The sequence below is a fragment of the Lutra lutra genome, chromosome 5, assembly GCF_902655055.1.
Source record: "Lutra lutra chromosome 5, mLutLut1.2, whole genome shotgun sequence".
In the NCBI taxonomy this organism is placed as follows: domain Eukaryota; kingdom Metazoa; phylum Chordata; class Mammalia; order Carnivora; family Mustelidae; genus Lutra; species Lutra lutra.
In genome coordinates, this window is record NC_062282.1 from 58,129,478 (window position 1) to 58,150,723 (window position 21,246).

Below are 21,246 nucleotides of genomic sequence, written 5' to 3' on the forward strand. Positions count from 1 at the left end.
CTGTTCTCTTTTGCATATAGGATTATATATTGTAGGTGTTGGTAACTGAGTGAATGAGAAAAGTATATATTTTTTTCAATTTTATAAGTTGGAATCTTAGATGGAGAAAAAGCAAATCAGTCAGCCATGGCTTCTATTTAATCACTTCCCTCTTGCCTTTGGAGCCAGATTCTTGGCCCTGCTGTAGAACGATGACTCTTTAGCCCTATTCTAGTTTTCACATATATAAATTAGGAGGTTGAGCACGATCTTCAGGAGCTTCTTTAAACTTGAACAATCTATAGTCTTGTGATTTTAAGTAATGCTGCCATAACTAGAATTCATTCCCATGCTTCCTGGTTTCGTATTACCTCTTTTACATTACATCTTAGTGTAGTCACCTTCTGTGCTTAGGAGGATCGTCATGTCTTTCACAGAGCCCCCCACCTACAGCGGAAGCTCAGGGTGTCTGAACACATGGAGCAGACACAGTGGGAGAGCTGAGAGGAAGGGTAGTTTTGATAGGAGGAGCCTCGAAACATTTTAAAAAGTGTATTTACAAGTACAGTCATATAACAAATTGATTGGGTTCTGTTGATTGGTACCAAAATAAGTGACTAACTGGGCTAGCTTATAAAAGTACAAATGAATCACGGATTTAAAGTTAAGTTTTCCTAATGTTGAAATAGATTTTCTTAGCCCTTGTAAACTCCAAAATATCTGTTGTAATCAAAAATACAAGTGACAGAAGTTATAGCCTCCACAGAGCCCAGTGTTTGTGGGTCCTCTGGAAATACCCCAACATGGTTGAAGCTGATGAGTGGACTAAAGAAGAAGGGAATGGCTACTCTTCCAAAATTAAATTAGGTGGGGTGCACTTTGTTTGTCACTGACTTTATCACAAACAAAAATCTTTTATGTTCCTTGATCATTTTTTTTTGAGCATATTCCCTTTGTACTGAGCAACATAGAATGTACCTAAAGCATCGGTGCTTAAGGTATGATCGCAAAACAAACTGCTAATGATCCACAGTAATATATAGGGAGAAATTCAGAATATTAGAAATATCCATGTTGCTAGTAATTCATTGTTTTACTCTATTTTATTTATGTGTCCGATCGGAAACTTTTTAAAAAATTAGTTCACACAGATAACGTGGGAAGCAATGATCTACAAGGAATAAAATTTAAAAATAAAGAATAAGAATCAGAAATGAAACTGGAAAGGGCCGTCTGAATGTTTGCATGTGATCATCTGTGTCTATGAGCCGTGCGTGCGTGCGAACAACTTCAGGCACTCTGTACTTAGTTTTGACTGTCAGGCCCTGAGCTTAATACTTTACTTCCAGTATGTATCTCTCCCCATTATGTCTTTTAATCTTCAAGGAATCCTGGGTGATGGGTGATTTTTAAATTCTTCATTTTGGCCCAAAGAGGATTTTCTCACACTATAGCAGTTGCCGGAAGAAAGGCGGATTTCAGTTTCTACTCTGATTGCATCAATCCCATGTTGTCAAAATGGGCTCGCGACCCACGAGCTAAGTTCCCTCCCAACCGCGCCAACTGGGAGCACTCCGCCTCGCTGGAGAGTGGGGTTCAGGTAGGTGGAGGCTGGCGCCCCGCAGCGCTGTTGAGGAAATTGACAGATTGACAGCCCGGTCGCTGCCTCGGGTTTTAGGCGGGCAGCGCAGCTCCTCTGCCAGCAAGCGGACTCAGGTGTCTGTTTGCTGTTGCCCTCAAACTTGAGCACTGCTGGTGATGCACGTCACAAATGGAAGTAATACCATTTGAAGTAGTCCGGCTGGAAGCCCAGGAGCAATCTAACTGCATTAACTCCCCTTGAGTGCAGAAGGCTGAAGAGGGTCCGGGGCTCAACTGAGCTGATGTGAAGAAAACAGAGCTGCAATCCGGAAGTCCAGGACAGCAAGGAGCAGGAGAGCCGAAAGGTTTCACTTACTGCCGTGGAGTAAACGACAGCGGAGTATCACAGGACGCCTCCTAGTATGTTTGCAAACCTTGCTAAACCTTAGAAGCGGCTTCCTTCCTACATCTTTGTGCTTGGATGGTAGCTGCTTTAGGTACAAGAATATCCTGTATGTATTTTTCTTAAAGATTTTATTTATTTATTTGACAGAGATCACAATTAAGCAGAGAGGCAGGCAGACAGAGAGAGAGAAAGAGAGAGAGGAGGAAGCAGGCTGGCTCCCTGCTGAGCAGAGAGCCCCATATGGGGCTCCATCCCAGGACTCTGGGATCATGACCTGAGCTGAAGGCAGAGGCTTTAACCCACTGAGCCACCCAAGCGCCCCATCCTGTATGTATTTTTACTGGTGATTTCAAAGTACTAGGCGAGACTTGAAGGCTTCCTTTTTATTGTTTTCAAAGACTACAGTCTATAATTTTTATTAAAAAATAAACTAAGGATCAAAGTCATTCCCAGTTTATTAAAATAAATAATGGCCCAAGAAGTTATCTTGTAATAGTAATTAGAACCCGGGCACTTTGCTCTCTGAATTTGAGCTCCAGTAAACCTCATTACACAGCACGTTGTCTTTTCACAGCCTTATTTGTGCTGTGAGTTAGATCACATTTCCTAAGTATAGTGAGAAATAGAGTACCTCCCTACCAACATCTTCCATTTATTTAGCACATTTTTACTTAGAATTGTCTTTTTACTTAGAATTTCCGTTAAGCTGCCTTGAATGTTTTGTGTTGTTCACTCTCGTGGCCTTGCCATGGGGTCAGAGCTAATATTCTCCCCATTTGCAGGTTAGGAAACTGAATACTTTAAAAAAGCAAGTAATTTGCCTAAGATCTAAGGACTATGAAAGTTGTTTTTTGTCTCTGTAAGATACTGAAAGTCTTATTGGTTAATAAGACCTGTGAAGTGTTTGGGCGTCTGGGTGGCTCAGTGGGTTAAGCCTCTGTCTTCGGCTCAGGTCATGGTCCCAGAGTCTTGGGATCCAGCCCACCACTGGGCTCTCTGCTCAGCAGGGAGCCTGCTTCCCTTCCTTTCTCTCTGCCTGCCTCTCTGCCTACTTGTGATGTCTGTCTGTCAAATAAATAAATAAAATCTTAAAAAAAAAGACTTGTAAAGTGTTTAGTTTCAACTAATGGGAATTGAAATATAAATATGTATATACATATATATTCATATGTGTAATTCATGTATTGTATATGTGTGTGTGTGTGTGTGTGTATATATATATATATATAAAGAGAGAGAGAAGGGATATCATATATATATATATATGTATATCTCTTCTAAAAAATGGCAGATAGCGTAGTCTGGACAATGCAAGAAAGGTAAGATATGGAGACTATGGTTCCCAAATTTCCCAGAGTATGTATCCAATATGAAGATAAAATATGTATCCAGAAAATGAATGTACAAACTGGAATATGATATGAGATGAACTCTGAGGTCTTCCTCCCAAACTTAAGGTTCTATGACTTCTGATTAGGATAATCAAGGAAAGCTTTCTGAAGGAGATGAAATATGAGTACAGATGAAAGACCTTGATGGCTCAAGATGGGAAAGTAGAGGATTACCAGGAGACAGAACAAGGAAGCAAAAAATGGTAACATTCAGAGAAGATAAGACTTGGGTGGATATGCACAAGATAGGGATTGTTATGAGTTAAAGCAAAACAGTAGATGGGGATCAGAGAATCAACTAGGTAGAAAAATAAGCCAATACACTTGGTAGGAAGAAGTTTCCTGAACTTGCAGGGACCATGTTCATAGGGGTTGTAGGGAGATTTGTGATGGGCTTGAGAACAATGAATTATGGGCGAGGCTTTGGAAAGACACTGCAGGCAGAGAAGCTGACCTGGTGGCCATTGCTGCTTTATAGCACATAGTAGGGTGGAATGCATAGAGACAGAAAGAAAATTTGAAGGAAATTTGGGAAGGATCAAATCAACAGACATCAACAGTGTGGTTTACGAGTGACACATACTGGTTCTTAATTAGGTCCAAAACCTGCTCTGTCATTTGCCAGACTTGTAGTCTTCGACAACTATTGAACGCCTCAGAGGCTCTAAGGCTTCAGGTTTAAGCCATGTTGAGTCTCTGACTATATCTATAAGGAAGGACACATATAGAGCAGAAATGGGCAGACTAGGATAACAATTGAGGGCTTAAATAACCCCAAAGGCCACCCTACCAGCTGTGTCACAATATTGATAGAAACACCATAGGTATTTACCGAGTGTCAAATGAGGAACATATGCATCTCATAGATCAGGGGCTGAGTACATTCATTGAGGACTGTTTGCTGGATATATAGAGAAAAATAAATAGACATTCCAGGTGAAGGTGCCAGTAGCAGCCACCCTTGGACACCAGAATATTCCTTGCATAATTCACAGGGCAAGAAAACCACTTTAATGGAAAGCAAGAAGATAAAGTTCCAAAGGGAGATTGGGAGCAGATTAAAAATGCCTTTAAATTTGTAGATTTAGCAAATAATGTGCTGCTGAATTCAGTTTACTATTGTTTCATTGAGAATTTTTGCATTATATTTATCAGGAATATTGGCCTGGTAATATAATATAGTTTTCTAGCAGTGTCTTTTTCTGGTTTTGGTATCAGGATAATGTGACCTTGTAAAATGAGTTTGGGAGTGTTCCCTCTTCGTTGGGTTTCTTGTTTGTTTTTTGGAATTTTTTTTGGAAGGGCTTGATAAAGACTGGTATTAATTCTTCTTTAAATATTTGGCAACATTGGGGGGGGTATGTGCTGTGGTGAGTGCTGTGAAGTGTGTAAGCCTGACGATTCATTAGCCCCCTTGGGGCTAATAATTCATTATATGTTAATAATAAAAAGTAAATAAAAATAAATATTTGGAAAAATTCACCAGTGAAGGGACGCCTGGGTGGCTCAGTGGGTTAAGCCGCTGCCTTCGGCTCAGGTCATGATCCCAGCGTCCTAGGATCGAGTCCCACATCGGGCTCCTTGCTCAGCAGGGAGCCTGCTTCTCCCTCTGCCTCTGCCTGCCACTCTATCTGCTTGTACTCACTCTCGCTCTCTCTCTCTCTCTCTCTGACAAATAAATAAATAAATAAATCTTTAAAAAAAAAAAAAATTCACCAGTGAAGCAATCTGATCTCATTGGAAGATTTTTTGATACTGATTTTTTGATACTGGTTTAATCTTCCTAGTTGTAATTGGCCTATTCAGATATTTTATTTATTTTTCATTTAATCTTGCTAAGTGGTATGTTTCTAAAATTTTTCATTTCTTCTAGGTTGTTCAGTTTGTTGGTATATAGTTGTAAGTAGTAGATTCTTATGATCCTTTGAATTTCTCTGTAATCAACTGTAATGTTTCCTTTTTTTTCTTGGTCAGTCTAGGTAAGGGTTCATCAATTTTATCTTTTCAAAGAACCAACTCTTAGTTTGGTTAATATTTAGTTAATTTGCTTTTCTGTTTTCTATTTCATTTATTTCTACTCTATTCTTAATTAATTCCTTTCTTCTGCTAACTTTGGGTTCAATTTGCTCTTCTTTTTCTAGTTCCTTAAGTTATAGAGTTAGCTCTATTTGGTATTGTTCTTGCTTTTTAGTGCAGGCATTTAGCTATGACCTTCCCTCTTGGAACTGCTTTTGCTGCATTCCACAAGTTCTGGTATATTGTGTCTCCATTTCATTTGTCTCAAGAGAAGTTTTTATCTCCCTTTAATTTCTTCTTTGATCAATTTATTATGCAGTAGGGTGTTGTTTAATTTTCACATGTCCAGAGTTTTTCAGTTTCCCTCTTGTCTTTGATTACTAGTTTTATGCCACCGCAGTCAGAAAAGATAGTTGGTATGATTTCAGCATTGTTTAATTTGCCGACTTTTGTGACCCAACATATGGCCTGTCCTGGAAAATGTTCCATGTGCACTTGAGAAGAGTGTGTATTGTACTATCATTGGAGAGAATGTTCTGTATATGTCTCATAGGTCTATTCTGTCCATAGCATTGTTCCAGGTTCCCCTCTTTGCTGTTCTTTTGTTCTCCAAGGGTTGCATGAATACAGGCATAGCCCAGAGATATTATAGGTTCAGTTCTAGGCCATAGCAATAAAATGAATATTACAATAAAACAAGTCAAGTGAAGTTTTTAGTTTCCTAATACATATAAAAGTTATGTTTATAATATGTTGTAATCTATTAAGTGTGCAATAGCAGTATGTTTAAAAAAACCTTACATATCTTAATTAAAAAAATACTTTATTACTTAAGAATGCTAACCATCATCTGAGCTTTCAACAAGTCATAATCTTTTTGCTGCTGGATGATCATGCATTGATGTTGATGGTTGTTGACTGATCAGGGTTATGGTTGCTGGATGTCAGAGTGTCTGTGGCAATTTAAAATTAGACAACAGTGAAGTTTGCTGCATTGATTGACTCTTCCTTTCATGAGTGATTTCTCTGTAGCATGCAATGCTGTTTGATCATATTTTACCCACAGTAGAACTTCTTTCAAAATTGGAGTCAATCCTCTCAAACCTGTCTTTGCTTTATCAACTAAGTTTGTGTGATATCTAAATGCTTTATTGTCACTTTAACAATTTCCACAGTATCTTCAACAATAGATGCCATCTCAAGAAACACTTCCTTTGTTCATTCGTAAGAAGCAACTCCTCATCCGTTCAAGTTTTATCTTGAGGGAGCAGCAATTCTGTCACATCTTCAGGCTCCACTTCCAGTTCTAGTTCTTCTGCTGTTTCTGCCACATCTGCAGTTACTTCTTCCACTTAAGTTGTGAACCTTTCAAAGTCATCCACAAGGGTCAAAATCAGCTTCTTCCAACCTTCCGTTCATGTTGATATTTTGACCTCCTCCCATGAATTACATACATTCCTTTTTTTTTTTTTAAATGGGAGTCATCTTATTTTATTATTACTAATGTAAGCATTTGATGCCAAAGGGACAAAGGTAATTCAACCAACTCAGAATGTTTGCAAGTACATGAAATTGCCATTTTATTGTAGTCTTCTATCACTGTAGCTCAAATGCATTTCTCTACAACTACTCCAACATAACTCCTTTGGAATTATGTCAGTCATCCTTAACATGTGCCTCTGCCAAGTACTCTGAATCTAAAATAAACAAAATTTTAATGATTAACCTTTTAAAAATTATTTCTTAATAAAGTCATCAGGTGACGGTTGGGACCATAAATTTCCAAGGAAACTTTGTTGAAATGTTTCTTCTAATATGGTAGTTATAAATTAGAATTTTCAAAAAACAAGGGTAGAGCAAAGTACAAGAAAAGCTTCAGCAGTGTAAGCCTCCCATAGCCCTAAACCTCCGAGAGAAGCAAGGCAAAGTACCTTTCCTACAAATTAAGTGAGTTTCCAGTATTTCCATGTAGTTGAGCTTTCAGAGACAGACACTCATGACATATTATTAATACACAGACACACACACACACACACACACACACACACACACACACACCCATACTATCTTGGCTCTGGTTGTATTAATGATGCCTGAAGAGTTTAATACCCATCCAGGTCCAAAGGTGGAGAAACATATAAAATAGCATGGTAATCAGCCTGAGCAGACTGTAAAAGCACAGGCTGGTTGTGCTGGTGCAGCCTGTGGGAAGTTTTCTTCCACAGAGGCTGTATAGAACAGTCCTGCTAAAGAGACCAACAGAATAAGGGCAGTCAAAGTAGTAAGAGACAGAAACATTCTTCTCCCCCACTTATTACCTGCCATTCTGACTTTTTAAAAGGTAAGTGGTATTTTGAAAATTTAGTTCTGTGTATTGTGGGGGTTTTGTTTTTTGTCTCTTTTTTTTAGAGAGAGAGCTCTAGCTGTAGAGGAAGAAGGAAAGTGAGAATCTTAAGCAGGCTCCACACCCAGCATGGAGCCCAGTAGGGGGCTCAATCTCACAACCTTGAGATCATGACCCTGAGATCATGACCGTGCTGAAATCAAGAGTCAGATGCCTAATCGAATGAGCTACCCAAGTGCCCCTGTTGTTGTTGCTTTTAAGTATGATCCAGCACTATTCCATTTTTTTCTTCTTATTTTAAAGTGTCATCTTACTTGCCTGAGGTATATTAGGAATCCCATCAATAATTGGAGAGGCTATTTTCCAGCTCCTCATTAATCAACTCATTTGCCAATGCTTCATATCTGAGCACTTTCTTAGAGAGCCGGCACACCAGGAATTCGAGCAGTGCCTGGTCGAAGGCATGGGGCAGGTCGCCCATCCTCTCACTCTTATCTGCCATCCACTGCCACCCCGACGCATGAAGGCACCTATGGGTGGGCAATCTTGGAGCGGCACATGTGTGCCCCACAGCGCTGATGTGGGAGCCAGCTGCACGCTCCATCAGCATGATCTGGGAGCCTGTAACCTCACTGCCTGGTGCTCTCAGCCAGCCCCAGTGCTTCAAACACAGGTATTCTTAATGACATCCAGAATGATGGAATCCTTTCCAAAATGTTTTCGATTGACTTTGCTCAGATCCATCAGAGGAATCACTATGGCAGCTATAGCCTTACAAAATGTATTTCTTAAATAATAAGACTTGAAATTTGAAATTTCCCCTTGATCCATGGGCTACACAATGGATGTTGTGTCAGCAGGCATGAAAAGAACATTAATCTCATTGTACATCGCCATCACGGCTCTTGGGTGACCAATTGCATTGTCAATGAGTGGTAATATTTTGAAAGGAATCTTTTTCTCTGAGTAGCAGGCCTCAATGGTGGGCTTAAGATATTCAGGAAACCAAATGGTAAACAGATGTGCTGTCACCCAGGCTTTGTTGTTTCCTGTAAAGCACAGGCAGGGTAGATTTATCATAATTCTTAAGGACCTTTGGATTTTCTGAATGGTAAATGAGCACTGACTTCAACTTAAAGTCGCCAACTACTTTAGCCCCTAACAAGAGAGCCAATCTGTCCTTTGAGGCTTTGAAGCCAGGCATTGACTTCTCTCTAGCTATGAAAGTTCTAGATGGCATCTTCCTCCAAGAATAGGCTGTTTCACCCACATTGAAAATCTGTTGTTTAGTGTCGCTGCCTTCGTTCCTCATCTCATCTCGGCTACATCTTCTGTAGAACTTGCTGCAGCTTCTACATCAGCACTTGCTTTCTCACCTTGCACTTTTATGTTAAGGACATGGCTTCTTTCTTTAAACCTCATAAACCAACCTCTGCCAGCTTCACACTTTTCTTCTGCAGCTTCCTCACCTCTGTCAGCCTGCATACAGTTAAAGAAAGTTGGGGCCTTGCTCTGGATTAGGCTTTGTCTTGAGAGAATATTGCGGCTGCTTTGATCTTCCATCCAGACCACTAAAACTTTCTGCACATCAGCAACAAGGCAGTTTCACTTTCTTATCATTCACGTGTTCACTCGAGTAGCACTTTTAATTGCCTTCAAGAATTTTCCCTTTGCATCCGCAACTTAAGGGTTGCGCATAAGAGGCCCAGCTTTGGCCTGTCTTGGCTTTTGATGTGCCTTCCTCACTAAGCTTAATCATCTCTAGCTGGAGATGTGTGACTCTTCCTTCTACTTGAACACTTACAGGCCATTGTAGGATTATTAATTAATTTCAATATTGTGTCTCAGGGAATAGGGAAGCCCAAGGGTGGGAGAGAGAGAGGGAGAAGGAGGGAATGGCTGTTCAGTGGAATAGTCAGAACGCAGAGTATGTATTAAGTTTACCATCTCATACAGGCATGGTTTGTGGTGCCCCAAAACAATTATAATAGTAACATCAAAGATCCCTGATCACAGATCACCACAAAAAGTATAATAATGAAAATATTTGAAATATTACAAGAATCACCAAAATGTGAAGCAGATACCATTGGGGAAATGGTGCCAATAGACTTGCTTAATGCAGAGTGGCCACAGCCTATGATTCCTTAAAAGCAAAACAAACAAACAAACAAAAGCAGTATCTGCGAAGTACAATAAAGCCAGGTATGCCTTTATGCGACCTGGGGGAATTGAGGCTGAGAAACAAGGAGAAGTCTGGCAGAGGTGGTCACAGTGATGATCCTTAGAGGACGTCTAAACCCTGCTTGTAGAAAAGCCAAAGTCGCAAGTGAGAAAACAGTGCTAAGGAGAAGGTACAGAACATGAAGATGCTGAGTGAAGACTGAGGTTAAAGCAGAAGAATTGGATAGCAATGTGGCTCGGAACCCCAACCTGTTTATGGTTGTTAGGAAGCTTGGCCAAGGAGAAAAGTGAGCCTGAAATCTAACGCCTGATCCTCTTGCCCAGCAGTTTGCTTCCAACATGAAGGGACACCTTTTTCTTTTTAGTATATAGTTTCCTTCTGGGCTAGTAATGGGCCTGGACAGAGTAAGGTCTGAATCCTGCCTGGTTGTTGGACCATATGCTCTCATACCCAAAGACCCTAAGCCTAAGTCTCTTAACCTGCCAAATAGGATAATGATAGTGCCTACCTGGGCTTATTCTGCAGTTTAATAGAATTGGCAAGCTTAAGAATGTTTACCACAATGATTAGAACGTAGCTACAAATAAATTATTATCACTACCACAAACACCCTAAAGCCAGCAACATGTACTGTTTGTACAGAGCTATTTAGGACTCATGGAAAAGACTTTGAAGGCAAACCTAACTTTCCTTCATAAAGATCAGGTATCACCAAACTTTTACTGTGAAGTGCCAAAAAATAAATATTTAAGGCTTTGTGGGCCATAATGTCTCTTTCACATAGTCTTTTATTTTCTTTTAAAACAATACTTTAAGAGTGGGGGAAACAAATACTTAGCTGTGGGCTATACAAAATGATTTGCAGACTCAATTTGGCCCATGAGCTCTAGTTTAATGACTCCTGATAATGATAAAATGTGAGAAAGGACAGAGGTCTATGAGGTTGGAAATTTGGGGTACATGTGATTTTAATATGGATCCAGGCAAGAGATAGAACTCATCAGTTACTTGACCTATGACTTCAGACCAGCCCCTGTAGTTGGTTGAAGCATAGACTTTCAGCTGTCTGTTTGGCTCAAGATCAAATGCCTGGCACATCACAGTGGTCAGCATGCTATATGTGCTAAGCAAATACTTTTAAGGGAATGGATTGAAAGGATTTAAAGTTTTCTGAGCTGGGTTTCTTCATCTGTAAAATGAAGACCACAGTGTTGTCAGAAATAAATGAGATACTTCATAAAGTATATGCATTACAGCATCACTTCCGCCTGTCAATATGTGCTTAACTATCATTTCAAATTAGTGTATCAGTAGTTCAATTATGTGAAATAAAAAATTAAACGTTCTAAGGATAGGTTGACTAAAAGTAGAGAAACAGGAGTCTCATCCATCAGGAAAAGTCTGGTTTTCTCAGAATGATGATTCTTCTTCTTTTTGAAAAACAAACAAATGAACAACAACAAAAAAAAACAAGACCTTATGAAAAGGCTACCACATTCTACCTCTGACATTGAGTGAGGAGTTGTGTAAACTCCCATGACTCTTGTCCTCGTCCATCTTCCTGGGCACATTGCAAAGATTAAAATCATAGGTGATCCTTGGGGAAATGTGTAATTATAACCCAGGTGGGTTTCATTAGGATGGAATGTAGGAGGATGGAGATTACAAATGAAATAGATTTCATTAAGGAATGGGATATATTTGGACATCAGGCAATTGACATAGTGACATACCTCCTTCTTATACCTGCAGAAAAATAAATGGTGGTAACAAAACCATGATGATATCTGAACTATAAAACAAGCAGTCAGCTGACACTTTAAGGAAGGAGTAAATCTTTTCAAAAGTTTCAGAGTGTAGGATTCTGTAGGTAATGAAGAGTTTCCCATGAAGAAACAATACTTACAGTCCAAGCTTGACACTCTATGTCTTAGTTACCTCATCAGCAAAATGGAACAATTGGACCTAACCTAGTTAGTGGCATAGATTTTTTTTTTTTTTCAAATTACTTCCAAGTGAATATCAATGAATCTCTGATATTTTAAGACACCAAATAATATAGGTAAATGAAAAACAAATTTGAGACTACGTAGATAGTTTGGAAGGTGATTTTTAATAATTGAGACATATTTATCCTCTATTTTTGAAATAAGGCTCAGAACTCAGCTGGAATTACAAGTCTCATCAGGTACTTTGAACTTGATACAATTTAAATAGGCTTGTTTGAGCAAGGTACAGAACGTTATGCATTTCCCAGGTTCAGCCAGTCGGCCTGCTGGATTGACTGGTGATGTCTTGATTGGGTATGATTCCCCTTGACTCATTTCTCTGTTGTTGGTAATTAAAAGCTGTCTAGTTTTATTCTCATTTAATCATAAGTGAAAGGGTAATGTCTGCCAGACTTTTCCCATTCGTTCGGTGTTTGCAACACGGCAGAGCCTTGAGATCATTATGAATTTTAAGCTGAAGATTCTTATAACTGAGTATCAATGCAGATGGTGTATTGGTGTTTTGCATCTGGGAGCTGATAATCAATCTCCAAGCTAATTGGAATACAATTCCCTGGTGCAAATGGATAAATTGCCATAGATGACCTTATCCTCTCATTCCAGCTTTGAAAAACAGACACTTCGGTGAGTAGGCAGAAAACATTGTCTGTCAACTGAAGTTCCCACAGGTCTCTGGGACTAGTACAAATTCCTAATTTTATGCCGGCAGTAGAACTCTTATTGAAGAAGCAGGATTCAAAATGATAGTTGGCCTCTCTCTAGTCTCGGTATGTTTTGTTCTGGTTCTTGGAGCTTTTCCTTCATTATGATTTTAATCATCTTGATCAGCATTATTATAATCACAAAATGTCAGCCTAAGAAAACGATAATCTCATCGTCATTATGTTTCAATGTCACCTTTGTCAACTTGTGCTTAGCTATCATTTCAAATTACTGTATCAATGCTGTAATTAGATATAATTTGTGATATGACCAGCATTCACAGGTGAGTGGTTTTTCAAAAGATCCCACACCAACTGAAATAGTTTATTATTATAGGTCTTTTCTTTCAGAACCAAATATGTTTAATGTAGGCTTTCACTTGAGAAATATTCCAAATAAAAATGTTACATTTTATGAATACAACATGACTTAATATTTATGACTTGAATATTACAGACTATGTGTGTGAAATTGGAAGCACTAAAACCTCTATCCCGTTCTCTACAGTTTTTTTTTGTTGTTGTTTTTTCTTTTTTTTTTTTTAACAAAGATGGCATAAGGAGGTTTCTTAGGATTGTCCTCGTGCATGCAACTAATGAAATTCAAATGTCTCTCTTTTACTAGTCAAATTCCTTATTGAAATTGACCATTCTATAATGATTTTTATTATTTCATTGCACAGAATCATAGGTTTAAGATATTTTCCATTCTATTAAGTTTTCTTTTAAGCCAAGATGAGATTAGGGCGTAAGAGAGGAAGAGAGGTGATGATTTGGAGAAAGATTTTCTACCTTCCCTTACAGGAAGAAGTAGTCAGGTTAAACAGTAGGACTGGTTGATTGAGCATAAAAGTGATTCATGAAATATGACATCTCTTTAACATTGAGGGAAAAAATGCTTTCCTTCATTGAGTGCTTTCTCCCATATGCAAAATATTGACACATCCCTATTATATCAAACAAAAGCCTTCGTTCAGAGAGATAATTTTATAGAGTGGCTGGTATCATGTGATCTTATTAATATTTATGAAATATGATAATAATATGGAAAAGGGGGAACTGGAATACAGCCCTATCTTCCTAGACCCTATTCATTTCAGCTTCAAAATGTTTTTTCATTTCACACATCAGACACTAATTAGCAAATATCTAATTAGTGTTAGAAGATTAATCGCTCATGGGAGTTGTTGAGGCTTTGAGCTTTCATGCATGCAAAAGCAGTACCACTTTAGGTGCATTTGTTAAGGTACAGTAACTTTAAATGACACAACTTTTATTTTTCTTGGAAAAAATTTCAAATTACAGCAATGGAGTAAATTTAGACTCAAGTAAAAGGAGAGCAAGGAATACACAATTGAAAAGATAAAAAATGAGGGCACTGAGAACCACACTTTCAATCCAAGCACCACATGTTAGGCAAGAGTGTTCTCCGTTTTAGGCACTCTGAGGAGGTACCCCCAGGAGTCAGAGAATGAAAAACTGTAGCCCCTGACTTCCAGATTCTTAGGGAATTGAAGAAAGGATTTGCAGACTAAGGCCCCTGGACCAAATTTAGCCAGCCAATTAGTTTTATGTGGCTGTAAACTAAAAATGGTTTTTACAGGTACGCCTAGGTGGCTCGGTGGGTTAAGCCTCTGCCTTTGGCTCAGGTCATGATCTCAGAGTGCTGGGATCAAGCCCTGCATCGGGCTCTCTGCTCAGCGGAGCCTGCTTACCCCCTCTCTCTGCCAGCTGCTCTGCCTACTTGTGATCTCTCGCTCTCTGTCAAGTAAGTAAATAAAACCTTTTTAAAAATGTCTTTACATTTTTAAGTTATTGAAAAAAATGAAAGAAGAATATTTCATGATACATGAAAATTAAATGAAATTCAAATTTCAATGTCCATTAAAAATAAGTTTCATTGGAATATAGCCATGTTTACTCACGTATGTAGTGTCTGGCTGCTTTCACCTACAACAGCAGAGTTCAGTAATTGCAACAGAGACCATATGGCCCTCAGAGACTAAAAATATTTACTCTCTGCCCCTTTGTAGAAAAAAAAATGTGCCCACCCAGAATTAAAAGCTAAATATTTAGATATAATAGAGTCGTTTTTAGAGTCAAGTAAACTAACACTACTTCTGTAATTTGTTAGCTTGGGTGACTCTGGGTAGGGGATTTAAAATTTGTAACCCTCAGTTTATAATACAGGAATTATGAATCTCTTAAAAAATGTATGAAAACTGAGGCTTTGAAGAATTAAATAGGATTACTTAAATAAAGTTTCCCACTTGGTGCTTGACTCATGGTAGATAATCCATAAAGTTTACTCCCCTGGCCCCCATTGCCTCTGATATAAAAAATAAAGCTAGATTTCTCTGTTAGTCCTCCTCACCCTCCTTAAGAAGGTTTCTAAATGGAAGGGTGAATGGCCCAGGAGGGGAATAGTACTATCTTTCACCCACTTATGAGTAAGATGGAAAAGGGGATAGATACTAAACTAAAATGATTTCACTGGAGATTTTCTGCTCTAATATTGTGGTACATTATCCCCATCTTGTCCCTAAATGCCCTCAAGCATCAATTCCTTCTTCTAATAAAACCTGAAGGAAGGAAGTAGCCTGGAATAATTTATTGTTAATGTAAGTTCCAATGATGTTGTTCTTATTTTTTTACTCATAAAAATCTCTGTTTATACCAAATTCCTATTTACAATTCGTGGCTGTCAGATCTTTCATTTAAGTATACACATATTAAATATATTGACTGTATCCTGTGGAGTTAATGATGGGTAACTCATTAAATGCCACAGGGAGCCTATCTTTTATAACTAAGACTTTTTTTTTCCCCCCAGAGGGTGAGGTGTTTTGGGGGAGGAGGATTTGGGGTAAATTAAAAACTTTAGAAATTACTCTCTAAACTGAAAAAAATCCCTGTGTTTTAGAGCAGCAGGAATTTTAATAACACACACACACAGTCATTGAAGTTTAGTTATGTAAATAGTAAGATTGGCTTTTAGAATCAATATATCTACATTGAAATCTGACCATAATTCAAATTGATTCATATGTTCTTGTGAAACAAGACTGCAAAGTACAAAAGGCATTTCAAGTGAAGTTTAAACTGAGGATATAATGGCTTCCCTTTCATCTCTCTGAAGGTTGTGGGCAACATTAATACATTTTCTCTGAAACCCTGTGCATTAGCAAAATATTTTGAAATTATATTGATTTTAGATGACTGATATATAAGTCAATAATTTGAGGAATAGGATCAGACTCACATATATCATATAATCACTTGTCACGATATAGAAATAGGAATTACTTCTGATGATTGCTATACTGGGGAGAGGGGAGAGGAAAAGCTGGTGTTCTGGAATAACCCCACATTACTCACAGGTTGTTCTGTGTACTCGATGTGCCCACTCAGTCTCGAGGTGCTCTGGGAAGTGCACAAGTTTTGTTTAGGGAGAGTGAGAGCAGGGGGCTTGAGGTGGGGTGGGATGGCACAGCAGTAGTGAGCCAGTGAGCCAGAACCCTTAAACTTTCTCAGCAGAGGGTTTTTTACACCATTTCTTAAAAGCCCAGGAGAGAAGGAAGAAGGAACGTGATTATAACTGCAAATAGAGGAAAGAAGTCGTAAAGAGTGCTCTTTATATCGAAGAGAAGGTGTTCCCAACCAAGCAGGTGATTTAACACATTTTTCAAGAGCTTTTCTATTTATGAACTCTGTGAAGGTTTGTAAACATTGTCTGGGCCCCCAGGAACTTACCATCAGGTCTTTCCTTGGCGTCTGTAGACCTCTAAACCATTTCAGTAAGAACCACCAGGAGTGAGGGTAGTTATTTTAAAAAATGCATATTACTGGGTCCTTGTCTGCCTCCATGGAATCTCTGAGGGGTCAAGCTCTGCAATCTGAATGTCAGTGAGCTTCTCAGTGGATTCTTAAGCACCTTAACATTTGGGGAAAATGTCTCTGGGTCATTATCAAACAGGATAAAAGTAGTTAATTCTTCTGCTTATGTTTTGCATTTTCTTTACCTATTTCCTACATACATAAAGCCATCTCTGTTGTTTTGTTTCCACCCAAGCAAGAACTTTATCCCTGCCTCTCATTATATTCTCTGATTTTCTTTCTGTTAACCATAAATGGCTTTGCAGTCAAAACTTAAAAGATGTTATAAAACCAGTAATAAGTGAGGAGCCAGCCATATAAGATGCCAGAAAAACTTGGTATCGCAGTTATTTCTTGCTGTGTACCAAACCACCCCATAACTCAGGAGCAGGTGGGGTCAACCAAGTAGACCTTCTGCTGAATTTACCTGGGGTCAGTCACATGACTAGAATAACCTCAGGGCCTAAGTGGAGGCTGGTTGATCTGGGGCAGTGATTTTCAAAGTGTGGTCACTGGACCAGCACCATTAGCGTCCGCTGGGAAGTCATCAGATGTGAACATCCTCAGACACCATCCCAGGACTACTGAGTCAAAAACTAGGAGTGGGTTTCAGCAATCTGTCTTAATAAATCCTCTAGATGATTCCAAAGCACACTCAAGATTAAGAACTCTTATATAGGGAACATAAGATAAGAGGGACTGTTTCTGTTCCAAGTGGACTCATCCTCCCACAGGGTGGCCTGAGCCTCTGTAAGTGGTTGGCACCACGTTCCAGAAGGATGAAAACAGAAGCTGAAATGCCTTTTGAGGCCTAGACACAGAAGCTGTCCAGTGTTGTTTGTGATATATTCTATCAGGTAAAGCAGACTACAAAGCCAGCCCAAATTCAAGGGGAAGGAAAATTAACTCCACTTCCTATTAAGAGGAATAACAAAATCACAAGGCAAAGAGTTATGGATACAGAAGCAGGAATATCTGTTTTGGCCATCTTTGCATACAATCTACCATATTAAGTAACAATTTAATAGACCTAATACCATATTATCAATAAGATTCCCCAACATTATCCTAAAGGATTTTTTTTTCTTCTGTGCAAAATATAATGTCAATTGTGTAAGTTTCATTGGGTGGACATAACAAAATAACTGGGTGGCTTAAAAAACAGAAATGTAGTTTTTCACAATTCTGGAATCTAGAAGTCCAAAGTCAAGGTGTCAATAGTACCATGCTCCCTCTGAAACCTGTAGCGGGGAATCCTTCCTTGCCTCTTCCTAGCTTCTGGTGGTTTGCTGACAATGCTCACTTCAAGGACATGCTCCCAGATATCATTTGTATAATTGACTATGTTTTATAATTTTTGAATCAAGGAATAACTCTACTAAGAAGAGGAGTAGCGTTCAAAGAGCTTAATTCACCTCTTAATTTACTACATGGTTGTATATATTTGGCCCTTTAGCGTATAAAGATACATCAGTGTTTCGTGATTTAGTGATCTTGACATAGAGCCCAGAAGAGAACGCCAGCACAAAATGTGATACTTATGTATGTTATGATGGAAAAGCCACAGAAGACAGTATCTTCCTGAGCTGTGCATTTTAAAGTATCCTATTACATAGCATGAAAATTAGTGATACCATTTAGAATAATAATACCAGAGGCATATTTAAAATATCATGTTATGGCTTGGAGATATTGATGGCTGCAATGGAATATATGTAGTGGCAATTGTGTAAAAGGAAGGTTTTATATCATCGTCTCTGGCACTCTTCAGAGATGGTTTTATTCTATTATCTTTGTATAATGAGACTTTGGATTTTAGAACATGCAAACCTGTCTAACCATGTGTATTTATATATAAAATACATATCTACATATCTATATATATAAGATATATATAATATATAAATATGTATATCTGTATCTATGTATTAATTCATTCACTTATTCATTTATCCATCAGTCATCCTTTCATTAAACAAATGTAGACTGAATGCCTACTGGGGAATCAGAAATAATGAAATAATAATGAAATATTGTTTGCCCTCACCTCCTAAAGCAGATATTAGAGAGGGAGATATAAAATTTAAAAAACATAATAAATATGCAGCATAAAATACAATTCAGGCAGCCAAATGTGGTATGAAAGAATGTACATGTAATCGGGTGATAAAATTAACACTTATTCAAATAATTTAAGGCATATTTAAAAGCATATTTTATAAAGTTCTGTCCTTCAATATAGTAACATCTAAATATCTAGTCTGTCATGACCAAGAATGATATAGTCTTTGTTCAGTGCCCCTTTGCAAGTTATTGGGGATATTTTCTAACTGTTGCTGATGGAGTTTAACAATTTAGCTGGTTGGGACAGTTGACATGTGTGAAGAGCACAGATTTGGATCCTAAGAAACCTGGGTTTGATCTGAGGCTTGGTAGCATGGTTATTTACTGTCTCTGTCTATAGTGTAAGTGTCTTCATTAACTGAAGATAGTGCCTGATTCTTAGGTTGTCCTAAAGCTTACATGAAATGACATAGATGGCACTGCCAGCCATTATCTTCAGCAAGTAAGTGCTTAACATATACTTTTACATGTGTTTCATTTTCCTCTATAACTTCATTCAAACAATTTGGTCTTCTTGATAATCTTTGAAAATGGCCACTGAAAAATAGTCTTATGAGGTCAGATCAAAGATCCCCTTCTCTCAAATGATATCATTCAAGCACTTGGTATACTATGAAAATCCAACATTGAAAACATGGTCTTGTTGGATAAACAAATTTCCTAAAAGAGTTAATTGCTCTTCTACTCAGATAAAGAAAACAACCATAGTTAATTTTTACATCTTCAAAAACATATGATTTTCCAATGATGTGTTATATGTCAAATACAATAAAAGGGCATTAACAAAAACCACTTACACTAAAATCTGATTCATACTTTCACATAATATTTATGCTTTTCTACTTTTATGGGTGCATCCAAAATTTGTGAATCTTTAAAAATCCCTCTTTAAATACCCTGCATTAAGACTGTATTTTATCTTCCTGGTTTGGGTACAATAATCTTAATTGTATCTGCTGGACATGCTGCTGGACATGTACCTTTTTGTACCCTCCATGTGTAAATTATTACCACACTTGTAGTCTTGATAGGTCATACATACCAACAACACCAAAAATCTTGGTAGTGAACAACTTGGTATTGTCATGTAGGATGCATCTCCAAGTATAATAATAATTATTTACAATGATATAAGCTTTAGAAAAAAGTTACTTGATACCAAATATGAAGTTGTTCATTCAATGTTCAGAACAATTCCATGAGTTAGCAAGTGTTATCAGCATTTTACAGATGAGCAGTATAAGACCATGAGAAATTCAGTAGCTTACCCAAATACATAGGTAAGAAAGTGGGGAAACAGAGACCTGAACCCCATTATTCTTCTTCCAGCATCTTTTTGGCTTCATCAGCTTGTAGTACAGACTACCTGATGGAGAACACATGGGGCTAAGTGATTCATGTCACTTGCTGTAGAGCTAGACCTGAATGTTCTCTATTTTTTTTTTTTTTTAATATTAGAACCTACTGCCTGGCTTTTTAAATTCTTCTATTGTGTGTCTTCTGGAATTATCTCCTCTAAATATCATGATCTGCCCAGGAACTGTACAGTGTGAGCTTTTTTTTTTTTTTTTTTTAAAGATTTTATTTATTTATTTGACAGAGAGAAATCACAAGTAGGCAGAGAGGCAGGCAGAGAGAGAGGAGGAAGCAGGCTCCCTGCTGAGCAGAAAGCCCGATGTGGGGCTCGAACCCAGGACCTGGGATCATGACCTGAGCCGAAGGCAGCGGCTTAACCCACTGAGCCACCCAGGCGCCCCCAGTGTGAGCTTTATACTGCTAAAGTTTCAATCCCTGACTGAAAAGGAAATCTTTATTCAAGAAATGGATCCTGGTGCCTCTGTTAACTCAGAGCTCCCCTAGATGACTAACACTAAGTCTTTGCTAACTGCTGAACTGAACAGTTAAGTGACAGAAGGTTGCACAGAAGGTAAATATTCTCTGAGATGTAAGCCTAAATTAGGAAGGAACAGGTAGGATTGATCATGAATGGGTGCCTACATTTGATAGTCTCATGATTTAGGTGTCCTACAGAGAGGTGTTGGCAGGGACTCCAGTTAAAAAAGGGAGGGGTCGCTCTTGGAGGCAGAAGTAGTGACAACTAAGCATCTGATATTCCATGGTCCCTTGGCTTTCTTCCACACTCAAAGACTGAACTAATCTCTCTGTCAACTCCAGTGTGGTAATTTACAACTTAACACCCTTAGGCCATATTTCTATCCCCTTCCCCATAATTGACACCTCAAACATCATGCTGGCCTCTTCTCCCGGGTAATCTGGGTACAGAGGCTCCACTTATCTCACCTTCAAAGAGGCAGTCACATCAACTGCACTTGATACATTCGTATCGTGTTAGTCCAAAGCACGGGGTCATCTGAACGGGACTTAGACTTGAGATCCACTTATTTTGGTAGACCAGCATCTGTCTGGCGGTGGGCTCCAAATTGGAGTATTTGCTCTTCAGGATCCATGAGGAGCAGTGGCATAAGGAGGAAGAATGGTTTTGATAATATAAATGCTTCTCAGCCACATATAATTTTTGGAAATATTTTGAAATATTTATCTTAGATTTATTTTTCTTTTTTATTGTAAAGATTCATGCCAAAGTACATAAACCATGTTGGCTATGAATGTGGA

At 38.4% G+C, this 21,246-nt stretch overlaps 1 protein-coding gene and 1 pseudogene across 4 annotated transcripts in view; one reads left to right on the top strand and one right to left on the bottom strand.

The window, feature by feature from the left end:
* The window catches only part of TENM2 (teneurin transmembrane protein 2), a 1,307,492-nt gene that overhangs the window by 599,709 nt on the left and 686,537 nt on the right, over positions 1-21,246 (top strand). The window lies entirely within an intron of this gene.
* Positions 7,457-7,671, bottom strand: LOC125100692 (phosphatidylinositol N-acetylglucosaminyltransferase subunit Y-like; annotated as a pseudogene).